Source organism: Callithrix jacchus, chromosome 7 (assembly GCF_049354715.1).
Source record: "Callithrix jacchus isolate 240 chromosome 7, calJac240_pri, whole genome shotgun sequence".
Classification (NCBI taxonomy): domain Eukaryota; kingdom Metazoa; phylum Chordata; class Mammalia; order Primates; family Cebidae; genus Callithrix; species Callithrix jacchus.
The window spans coordinates 99007404-99019818 of NC_133508.1; the positions used below are offsets into that span (position 1 = coordinate 99007404).

Here is a 12415-nt window from a genome sequence, read left to right on the forward strand (position 1 = left end):
TATGTTTTAATGACTGTTGTAAATTATCAAATATAGGGCTGAGTTCTTCAAAAATGTGCGTGAACATAGGCTAAAAAAGAAAATCTATACCTTTCAAGCTTTTGTGGTCATTTCCTAAGCTTTTCCCTTTGACACTGAGAAAGGGAATATTGAAGGAAGCTATGTTGTACACTATTTTTCCTATATTTTCCTCTAATATTATTGTTTGGTTGTGAATACCAAAATGTTCCAGGTCCTTGAAATTAGAATTTGACCCATAATAATCTGGGTTGGATGTAGCTTTCAGCTGTTGATTACTTGTCTTATTCAAAGTGATGTTGCTAATGCAGAATTATTATATTTTGTCCTTTAAAATTCATTTCATGATTTTCTTTTGCATTAGCTGAATCAAATATACATTCATACATATATTTAATTGTGGCTATATTTAAAATAATTCGCATTTCTTTTATGTATGTATAGTATATACTATTGCTAATGTATACCATATTTCTTTTGGAGGTGATGAAATGTTCTAAAGTTAGATAGTGGTGATGGTTGTACAGTTTGTGAATATACTAAAAATCACTGACATATACAATGTACACGGGTGAATTTTATGGCATGTGAAACATATGTTTCCTTAACAGAATGTTTTTCCCATCTGCAATATAGAAAAGGAATTCAATATCAAAATTGAAAGAGTCAGAATTCTTACTGTAGCAGTTCCTAGAGTGTGACCTTAAATATTCCCTCTTCTATAAAAAGGGTACAATAATGATACCTACTTCATAGGGTTGTAATGAGGAGTAAAATGAAGAAATGAAGGCTTTAGCCTGCCACATAGTGAGTCTTTGATAAGTATTAAAGCTCCTATTATGGTTATAATAATCATTTATATTTTTTAATATAACAAATACATAAATAGAAATAACGTAAAATAAATGTAAATTTATAATAATTAAATTCATTTTATAAAAACTTGAATTGTACTTTGCAATTGTATGAAGGCCTTTCTCTTGTGTCATTTTCTTCATGTATTCAATAAATCTTTGTGGAATACCACCTGCGTTTTAGTAACAGTGTTGAGTCTGCTATGAAGTGAGTAACATCGCCCTCCTTTAGTTTTGACTGAGTCACCAGCCTGGAAGGGATAATGCGAAGGCATGGGAACAAAATCTGCCAAGTGTCCTGTGGGCTTTAGTTTTCAGCCTCTTTTTGGAGAGTTACACATGGTGTATACAGTGGATATGTGTGTGCATATGTGTAATATATTTCCTTGTTCTGATGTGGATATCAGGGCAGCTGCAGCAGAATGGAGCTGAGCTGTTGATTACTCACACTACTTTCTGGTTTGCCAGATGGCCAGTATTTACCCAGTTATTAGGAAACCTGTTTGAGGTGTGCACCTAAAACTATGTTTTAATCCTGGTTCTACTACTTGCTAGTTGTGAGTTTTTGGACAAGTTATTTAACATCTTCATGGTTCACCCTTGCTTATCTATATGGGGCTGAACGAGTATCTCATCATAATTTTTTCATAAGGTCGTTGTGACAAAGAGGAAAGAGCATTTGAAGAGTTTAGTATAGGCAGCGTGATACCTAGTAAATGCGCTGGGTTACCACGTACCAGGCATTGTTTTAAAGCCTTTATGTGTATTGTTAACTCAGTCAACATACTAACTTTGTAAGGTTCTAATTATACAAATAAAAGCTCAGAGAAATTACAGAATGTGTTCAAAGTCAAATAGCTAACGAATAGTAGGAATGGGGTTCAAACCCATGTACTCTGACTCCAGAGCCGATAACGTCATCAACACTTGCTGTTCCTTGAAACTCATTATGGTTGCAGAAATAGGTACAGCTGGGCACGGTGGCTCATGCCTGTAATCTCAGCACTGTGGGAGGCCAAGGCAGACTGATCACCTGAGGTCAGGAGTTCAAGACCAGCCTGATCAACATGATAAACTCCCTTCTCAAGAAAGAAAGAGAGAAAGAGAGAGAGAGAAAAAGGGAGAAAGAGGGAGAGAGGGAGGGAGAAAAGAAGGGTGGGAGAGAAGAGAAAAAAAAGAAAATAAAAGAAAAAGAAAAGAAGCCCAGGCGTGGTGACTCATGCCTGTAATCCCAGCACTTTGGGAGGCCAAGGCAAGTGGATCATGCGGTCAGGAATTTGAGACCAGCCTGGGCAACATAGTGAAACCCTGTCTCTACTAAAAATACAAACGTTAGCTAGGCATGGTAGGGCGCACCTGTAGTCACAGCTACTCAGGAGGCTGAGGCAGGAAAATCACTTGAACCTGTGAGGTGGAGGAGGTTGTGGTGAGCCAAGATTGCACCACTGCACTCCAGCCTGGGTAACAGAGCCATACTCCGTCTCCAAAAAAAAAAAAGAAAAAGAAATAGGAACAGAGTGATTTGGGGTTCTTGTGTAAATACCACTTTTTTTTTTTTTTTTTTTTTGAGATGGGGTTTCGCTCTTGTTACCCAGGCTGGAGTGCAATGGTGCGATCTCGGCTCACCGCAACCTCCGCCCCCTGGGTTCAGGCAATTCTCCTGCCTCAGCCTCCTGAGTAGCTGGGATTACAGGCATGTGCCACCATGCCCAGCTAATTTTTTTGCATTTTTAGTAGAGACGGGGTTTCACCATGTTGACCAGGATGGTCTCGATCTCTTGACCTCGTGATCCACCCTCTTAGGCCTCCCAAAGTGCTTGGGATTATAGGCGTGAGGTATTTACCGCGCCTGGCCGTAAATACCACTTTTATGCCTAAAATAGGCAGACTCAGCTGTGTCCTCCCCAAAGTTACAAGCTCATGTGCACAGGCACGTATACACAGCAGCAGTGGGGTCAGGAAGGACACTAATTTACCTTAAATGCAGAAAAAGATTTCTAATACTCAACCATTCTTGAGCTATAATATACATTTCACAGATTCTGTAGCAGACCTATTTTGGCATGTATATTACTTGTCATTCATTTTGCTACATAATTTTTTTCCTTCCCAGTGTCTAGGCCCTTCCCATAGACATCCCATTAAATTTACTGTTAACTTCTCCAAAAGAGTTTGAATTGTATGGAGGTATTTATTAGATAATTCACATTTGAAATGCACGTGAGCCTGAAGCCTCTGGCCTTCCTATATTTCCTTTTGAAATAGATCCCGTGGGTTTTTCTTTCTTTCTTGACTCATGTTAAATGAACACTGCTCATCTGTTCTAAACTAAAAGTATTTGGGGTTGCTGTTTTATTAAATTCTTGTCTGAAGACTAAGTCTTTATTTTCACAGTGATAAAAGTAAGACTACATAACTTTCCCAAGGACCATGATTCTGAAGCAGATGGCTGCAATTTAAATTGTAGGCCTACAGGGAAGTGCTGATTTTGTTAGAGGGATCAGAGAGTTGAGATGTACATGGGTTTTATTTGTCGTCGTTGTTTTTTTTTTGAGATGGGGTCTTGCTCTGTCACCCAGGCTGGAGTGCATTGGCACAGTCATGGCTCACTGAAGCCTCAGTTTCTCAAGTAGCTGGTACTACAGGCATGTGCCACCAGGACTGGCTAATTTTTTTTGCCGTGGCTTTCAAACTTCATTGTGCATCAGGAGGTTCTGGAAAGCTGGTTAAATAGTAATTGACAGTCATGGTCATTTCCTGCCCCCTAACCTCAGCCCCGGCCATTTCTGATTGCTTAAGCCTAGACGTGATCATTTGCATTTATAATTAGTTTCCAAGTGATGCTGGTATTATATTTCTGATCCAGAGACCACACTCCAATCGAAATGGTGTTTAAAAGCCACGGGAGCCCACAAGTTTACTTAGGAATAGTGTGTAGACAGCAATAAAAAGCAAACCCAGCACCTACCCCAGGAGCCAGCAAGAAGCACTCTAGCATAAGAACATTTCCAGGAGATTAGGGGGTTATGTTGTTTATGAGGGAAAGATGTTTCAAGAAGGCTGTCACTCACCTTCAGTGGTCAAGGGTGGAATGCTTCTAAGAAGTTGAGGAGGCTGGAGACATGAAAATAACCATTGAATTTAACAAGAAGAAATTGATGAGGAAGAAGAGAAAGAGGATACTTGATAAAATAACTGTAGTATGCGGGGTGCAGGGACTCACCCCTGCAATCTCAGCACTTTGGGAGGCCAAGGTGAGCAGATCACTTGAGGTTAGAAGCTTGAGACCAGGCTGGCCAACATGGTGAAACCCTGTCTCTACTAAAAATACAAAAGTTATCCAGGTATGGTGGCACACACCTGTAGTCCCAACTACTAGGGATGCTGAGGCACAAGAATCGCTTGAACCTGGGAGGCAAAGGTTGCAGTGAGCCAAGATCACGCCCCTGCACTCCAACCTGGGCAACAGAGTGAGGCTCTGTCCCCGCTTCCCCTCCAAAATAATAAGCATAGTAATTACCATTTAGATTATTGTGAAACGTAAATGTTACAACCAATATAGAGAGTGTGGCATGTAATGGGCATTTATATTTTTGATCACTGATCTTGCAAAGTTGAACATATTTTATGACATTCCGGTGTCTAATTATCATAAGAAGTCTTACAACCATTAATTGAACCACAGATGCTTAAACTTTAAGAATTAGGAAAAAATTAAGAAACAATATACTGCTTCAATGCCTAGCTCGTGGCAAAACCACCATTATCAAAGGTTGCAGGAATTGCCAAAGGTACAGGAACTTTTGACTTACTTTGTGGAAATGGCCTTTCATACCTAGAATTACAATCAGATTGTTTGTCAAGAATTCAAGATCACTGAGAGCATGAAGAGATCACTCAGTTCACTGTTCTGTGGTGACGTGAAAGTGTTTCTAACTTTAATCCTTCTTTGATCTTGTGACCCAAATTTTCAGTCAGCTCTTGGGAAGATGCCATGTCTTTTTTTCACTAGCACTTTCAATTTTCCAACCAAAATAAAATATTGTGTCTTCTCCAAAGTGGACCTTTTACCTCCTATTCTGAGTTTTGGCTGAAGCCATTACCAGCGCTCCCATCCTCCCACCCTAGAATGAAACTTCTCTTGTTTATTATGTCTCTTCCTGACAATGGATTGACAAGCATAGCTGAATCTTCATTCCCAGGCTCTCTTGCATTTGTAGTTGTTCCTTTACTTTTTTTTTTTTTTTTGAGACAGAGTCTTGATCTGTTGCCCAGGCTGGAGTGCAGTGGCACGATGTTGGCTCACTGCAACCTCCGCCTCCCAGGTTCAAACAATTCTCCTGCCTCAGTCTCCTGAGTAGCTGTGATTACAGGCATCTGCCACCAGACCTGGCTAATTTTTGTATTTTTACTAGAGATGGGGTTTCATCATGTTGGCCAGGCTGGTCTCAAGTTCCCGACCTTGTGGTCCACACGCCTTGGATTTCCGAAGTGTTGGGATTATAGGCATGAGCCACCGTGCCTGGCCCTTTACATTTATATCACCACAGTTTTAGTAATTACACGATAATAATCACAGTCTCTTCAGTACCCACTATGTGCCATACATTCTCCCTGGCTCTTTCAATGCATTCTCATGGGACACACAGAAGAGCATTTGAAGAAGGCATTATACCTTCTGCTGATTTCAGCTTAATGTGACCTTCTTTGGAAAACTTTGCCTGACTCCTTAGTTTAATACAGATTCCTGCATTTTTATTTTTTATAGCAGTTAACTAAATATCATTTTAATGTACTTACTAGATTAATATCTATCTTCCCCACTTAACCCTCTAAGTTCCATGAGGGTAGTGACCCTCTCTATTTCGGCCTGGCACGTTATACAAACCCAGTATTTGGACAAATTAATGGCAGAGGGTACATGACTTGGATAGTCAACAGTGGGGATGCCATGGAAATGCAGTTTCCTCCTGGTGCTTTGGAGACACTCTTTCTGACAAACTGCACCATCCGTCTAGTTTCAGAGCATTCTATGCAGAACAGCTTGACTTCTCTTTCCCCACATGCCATTTCCCACCTTATCTAAAGGCGTCAGTCTCCTGAGAGAGAAGCGTCTATCTCCAGAAGGCCCTGCTTTGATCACTCTGATCCCAGAGGTTAAATGCTTTTACAACAGCCAGGTCTTTCTAACTTGCAAGCATATTCATTCTTTCAGCGACATGTTTAAACTATGGGGAGCAGAAGATTATGGAATGACTTTTTGTAACATGTAAGAGAGTGGTCACAAAGAAACAGTGAGAACCACACTGTAGACATGTCTCTGTCTATGCAGATAAGGTCCTAGAAACTCAGTATAACTGACTTTTTGCTGCCACTGGCTTTTAAGGATCTAGCAGAGATATGAATGGTGAATGAAACCCCACACTGTAGGAATCCTACAGCCCTTCCTTTATACTTCAGTTTCAGAAAAGCATGCTCTCTTAGGTGTTTTTGTTTTTCTGCCTTAATTTTGTTTTTCCCAGAAAAGACCTGGCCATCATATATCATAATGGCATGTTTAGTGTAAAGAGTGTGTTTAGATTATGAAGCATAATTATAAAATTAACCTGTGTGGCTGGGGGTGGTGGCTTATTCTTGTAATCCCAGCACTTTGGGAGGCCAAGGCCGGTGGGTTGCTTGAACCCAGGAGTTCCAGACTGGCCTGGCCAACATAATAAGACCCTGTCTATAAAAAATAAAAGAATTAACTTAGTATGGTGGTGCACCCCTATGATCCTAGCTACTCAGAAGGCTGGGGCAGAAGGATCAGTTGAGTCTGGGCAGTCAAGGCTACAGGGAGCCATGATTGTGACCCTGCACTCCCGCCTGGGCAACAGAGTGAGACCCTGTCTGGAAGAAAGAAATTAACCTGTGTACTGCCCAGTGCAAATAAAAATTTAGATTACCAATTGCTTGCATCTTCATGTTTTACTTTAATTTTTATTGTTTTATTTCAATTATTTTAAGAATAGGATACTAGCTAAGTCCTTGTGAAATGTGATTTATTATCAGTTCTGTTAATCAGAGTCACAATATTTTTAAGCTTAGAAGGGATAACTTTTTTAAAAAAAACCTTGTTGAGATATATTTCACATATCATATAATTTACCTTCTTAAAATGTATAGTCCAGTGGCTATCAGTATATTTAGAATTGTTCAACCATCACCACTATTAATTTTAGAATATTGAGGACATTTTCATCACACTTCCCCCCAAATACCTACTCATTAGGAGTCACTCCACTTCATATTTATTTAAAATTCATTCGCGGGCCGGGTGTGGTGGCTCACGCCTGTAATCCCAGCACTTTGGGAGGCCAAAGTGGGTAGATCACGAGGTCAAGAGATCGAGACCATCCTGGTCAACGTGGTGAAACCCCGTCTCTACTAAAAATACAAAAAATTAGCTGGGCAAGGTGGCGCGTGCCTGTAATCCCAGCTACTCAGGAGGCTGAGGCAGGAGAATTGCCTGAACCCAGGAGGCAGAGGTTGTTGTGAGCCGAGATCACACCATTGCACTCCAGCCTGGGTAACAAGAGCGAAACTCTGTCTCAAATAAATAAATAAAATTCATTTCACGTATAAAATATGTACACATACATATTTTAATTCTTTAAAAAGTAATTCTCATGTGTTCCCATGGAGTGGGGTGGGAAACCTAGCCCAAACCTCTCTCCCTTGTACAAAAAAATTCTGTATTCAAGTTTGGAAGAAAATAGAATACTTGCTAGCTCCGCTATCCTCAAAAATCTAGCAATGCATTAAGCTCACCTTCTCTCCTCTTCCAAAAAAAAAAAAAAAAAAAAAACCAAAAAGACCCAGAAAGGAAGAGAACAAATTAAATTATTATTTACATAGGGTCACATAGTTGTCAGTCTCAAAAAATTCAAAGCCTAGAAAGTATTTTGGCTCTAATAAGTAAGGCTATATATGAATTATACTTTTTTTTCACAACAGGGTCTCACTCTGTGACCCAGAGAGGGCGGTGGTGTGATCTCTGCTCACTGCAACCTCTGCCTCTAGGATTCAAGCGATTCTCGTACCTTAGCCTCTCAAGTAGCTGGTATTACAGGCATACGCCACCATGCCCTGCTAATTTTTGTATTTTTAGTAGAGATGGGGTTTCACCATGTTGGCCAGGCTGGTCTCAAACTCCTGACCTCAAGTGATCTGTCCACCTTGGCCTCCTTTCAAAGTGCTGGGATTTTAGACATGAGCCCCTGAGCCTGGCCAAATTATAAATTTTAAATCTTCTTATCAGTATTATCTACTTAGGAAATATGATAAAAAAATTTCCTAATAGCAGCAACTACAAAAATAGGAAATATTCAGGAACAATGGAATTAGGAATGTAAAAGTCATGGCAATGATTCATAACTTCCAGTCATTTATTCAGTGGCACTGCAGTGAAAGTTATAAACCCACGCCCCATAAAAATGTATTCAAATACACGGAAACACTGTCACCATGTTGTGCACACACACACACACACACAACCTTGAATGTATATTTTTTTCTGTTTTGTGGGAGTCTTGAAGCCCATTTAAGAATACAAGGACCACTGGTTAACAATCCAATAGTTTCTTTCTTTTTTCGTTTTGAGACAGAGTTTTGTTCTGCCACCCAGGCTGGCATGCAGTGGCATGATCACTGCAACCTTGACCTCTTGAGCTCAAGCAATCCTCCTGCCTCAGCCTCCTTACTAGCTGGGACTACAGTATAGTTTATTTCTTATAGAAAACCATGGAACTTTATTAAAGATTTTAGGAAAAAGTAGAGTACCATACTATATTCCTGATTGAAAAACTAGGTGTATTACAGATTTCAATTATTTCTAAATTTGTCTGTAAATTTAAGGTAATTTAAATTAATCCGCTAGGTAGAATAGGCTTTAAAATATCTATAAGCATTTGAATGAAAATTGACTTAGAAATAAAATGCTAGGCAATTTTGGAAAAGAAAGAAAATGATGAGAGACTTGCCTTCTTTATGTATCTGAATCTCTTCTAAACTGGTGCTTTTTTTTTTCCTTTTGAGACAAAATCTGGCTCTTGTCACCCAGGCTGGAGTGCAATGGCATGATCTCGGCCCACTGCAACCTCCGCCTCCCAGGTTTAAGCAGTTCTCTTGCCTCAGCCTCCAAGTAGCTGGGACTACAGGCACCCACCACCATGCATGGCTAATTTTTGTCTTTTTAGTAGAGACATGGTTTTACCATGTTGGCCAGGCTGGTCTCGAACACCTTACCACAGGTGATATGCCCTCCTCGGCCTCCCAAAGTGCTGGGATTACTGGCATGAGCCATTGCACCTGGCCTGTATATGCTTATACTTTGATAGAATTATTCAGCTTCATATCCTAAGGGATTAATTGTCATGTGAATATATGCATACGTAGATATTTATCTCTACAAAGATGTTTACTTCAGCATTTTTTACTAATAGCCATTGTAGTGACATATATTTATGTATTTAATACATTATTTATTTTGACTAAGCCACTTAGCCTCTCAGTTTTTGTAGGCATTTGAGACTGAAGCAAGTTGCATCTCTTTCCTTTAGTTTCCTCATTTGTAAGATTGGAATAATAATAGTACCCCCTTTTCACAGTGTTATTATGAGAGATTAGAAAAGATAGTATATATCATGTGCTTATATAAGAAGTGGCACATAGGAAGTGCTCCAGAAATGCTAGCTGCTACTTTTTATTATTATTAATAGTAATATAAAATTCAGGCCAGGTGCTGTGGCTCATGCCTGTGATCATAACACTCTGGGAGGCCGAGGGGAGTGGATCATGAGGTCAGGAGTTTGAGACCATCCTGACCAACATGGTGAAACCCCATCTCTACTGAAAATACAAAAATTAGCTAGGCATGGTGCTATGTGCCTGTAATCCCAGCCACTCTGGAGGCTGAGGCAGGAGAATTGCTTGAACCAGGGAGGCGGAGGTTGCAGTGAGCCGAGATTGCACCACTGCATTCCAGCCTGGGTGACAGAGCAAGACTACATCTTGGGGGTGAAAAAAATTATTCTTCAATATTGCCATTACAAAATAAAATTCTAGTGTAAGAGTATGTTAACCTTTTCTCTAAAATTATTATTTAATTTGTTTAAATTTGAGAAGTCAGTTTTTTGAAGTTTAGCGTGATTGAGTAGGACCAGTACTTTATTAACAATGTTTACTGCTGGACTTCTCTCTGCCCACCTTTGCATCTTGACAGTATTACATTTTCTCTTTCCACTGAGATCACTAGGACAGAAAGGTATTGTGGAGTACTTCACTTTTCTCTAATACTTTTTCTCTTCCTTCTCTTTATTTTCCCGGGACCAAAGTAGATATATCATAGAAGCAATTGTATATAATATGACTTTGTCATATTTCCTATAGAATTTTGATGCTGTAGCGTTGACATTTTACTTCTACTTCATTTCTCCCAACTTAGGAAGAATACACAGGAAAAGTTTTTGAGAAAAATTAATGGTTCAGATGGAATCTAAAAACTAAAAATAAAGCTTTTAAAGTTTACTTTGTTTAATATGAGTGCTAGTGTGGCAAACATTCCCAACAAACTTACAGCACAACTTAATCTCTGTTATTCTGCCTTGTAGTATTTACGTTTTTATGAACATTCGTTGACTCACAAAGAGTATAATGTTGTTTACAAGTTAATTTTTGGCCAGGCATCTGGCTCATGCCGGTAATCCCAACACTTTGAGAGGCTAAGGCAGGCGGATCTCTCGAGGTCAGGAGTTCAAGACCAGCCTGGCCAACATGGTGAAACCCCAGCTCTATAAAAAGTACAAAACTTAGCCATGTGTGTTGGCACACACCTGTAGTCCAGCTATTCAAGGCACAAGAATCGCTTGAGCCTGGGAGGTGGAAGTTGGAGTGAGCAGAGATTGCACCACTGCATTCCAGCCTGGGTGACAGAGTAAGACTCTGTCTCAATAAATAAATAAGCAAATAAATAAATAATAAAGTCAATTCTCTTAATAGTCATTAACTGTCAACATATTTTCCTATTTAACTTTTAAATAAATTTTAATATAAAAACTAACAGCTTTCTTCCCTGTCTTTAATTATTTTAACATTTTACTCTGCTAGTAAAAACATTCTTTTTTTTTTTTTTTTTTGAGACAGGGTTTCGCTCTTGTTACCCAGGCTGGAGTGCAATGGCGCGATCTTGGCTCACCGCAACCTCCGCCTCCTGGGTTCAGGCAATTCTCCTGCCTCAGCCTCCTGAGTAGCTGAGATTACAGGCACGTGCCACCATGCCCAGCTAATTTTTTGTATTTTTAGTAGAGATGGGGTTTCACTACGTTGACCAGGATGGTCTCGATCTCTTGACCTCATGATCCACCTGCCTCAGCCTCCCAAAGTGCTGGGATTACAGGCATAAGCCACCACGCCCGACCTTAGTAAAAACATTCTACTTTAGCTAATTGATAGAATTTCAATATAGCAATCGCATAGTCACAGATTTTTCACTTCCAAGTTACTTAAAAAATGCTAAGCTAAGTAGTAGCAGTAAACCAAATGTCAGCCTTGTTTGAATTATTGCCATTAATAAATACAGTTTTGTTTTCATTCTTAACCCGTGCTGTCACCAGATTATTGACCTTGTGCTGTTTCAGTGGTTCCATGAATCATGTATCTTTCATTTGGTCTTCAGCGGTCAAAGCCAAATAACAGTTTTTAACTAAATTCTAAGATCAAAGCTGAAATTTGCAGGATTCCTAGTATTTTTTAATTGAAAAAAGTGCAGAAGAATGTACCAAAGTACTATGAGAAGGGAGGTTTGAGAAAAAACATAAGCTTTCAATGTTATTTAATTCACTTGAATTTTATATAATAAAATATGCTTATTTGAAATAAGAAAAGCATTTTTTTCTTACAGCTCAGTAATAAGAAAACAACTCAATTTTTGAAAATGGGCAAAAACTTGAAATGGTATTTTACCTAAGACATCTGAATGGCCAATAAAAAGATGGTCAATATCATTAGTTACCAGGAAAATGCAAACTAAAATCACTACATACTCACCAGAATGATTTTAAAGCAAAATGATAGACAGTACAACTGGAACCCTCATACACTGCTAGTGGGAATGTAAAATGGTATAGCCATTTTAGAAAGCAGTTTGACAGTTTCTTTTCTTTTCTTTGGAGACGGAGTCTCCCTCTTTAGTTAAAGCTGGAGTGCAGTCACGTGATCTCAGCTCACTGTACCCTCCGCCTCCCAGGTTTAAGCAATTCTCCTGCCTCAGCCTCCTGAATAACTTGGATTACAGGTGCCCGCCATCTCACTTGGCCAATTTTCATATTTTTTTCTTTTTGTTTTTTATATGAACTGTGGTTTTGTTATATAATTTTTGTATTTTTAGTAGAGATGGGGTTTCAACATGTTGGCCAGGCTGCTTGAACTCCTGAGCTCAGGCGATCTGCCTGTCTCAACTTCCCAAAGTGCTGGGATTACAGGTGTGAGTCACCATGCCCAGCCAG

The 12415-nt window shown here is 39.5% G+C and overlaps 1 protein-coding gene across 30 annotated transcripts in view; it reads left to right on the top strand.

Moving 5' to 3' along the window:
* Window positions 1-12415, top strand: part of PATJ (PATJ crumbs cell polarity complex component) — a 411839-nt gene that overhangs the window by 182299 nt on the left and 217125 nt on the right. The gene's annotated exons all lie outside the window — the stretch shown is intronic.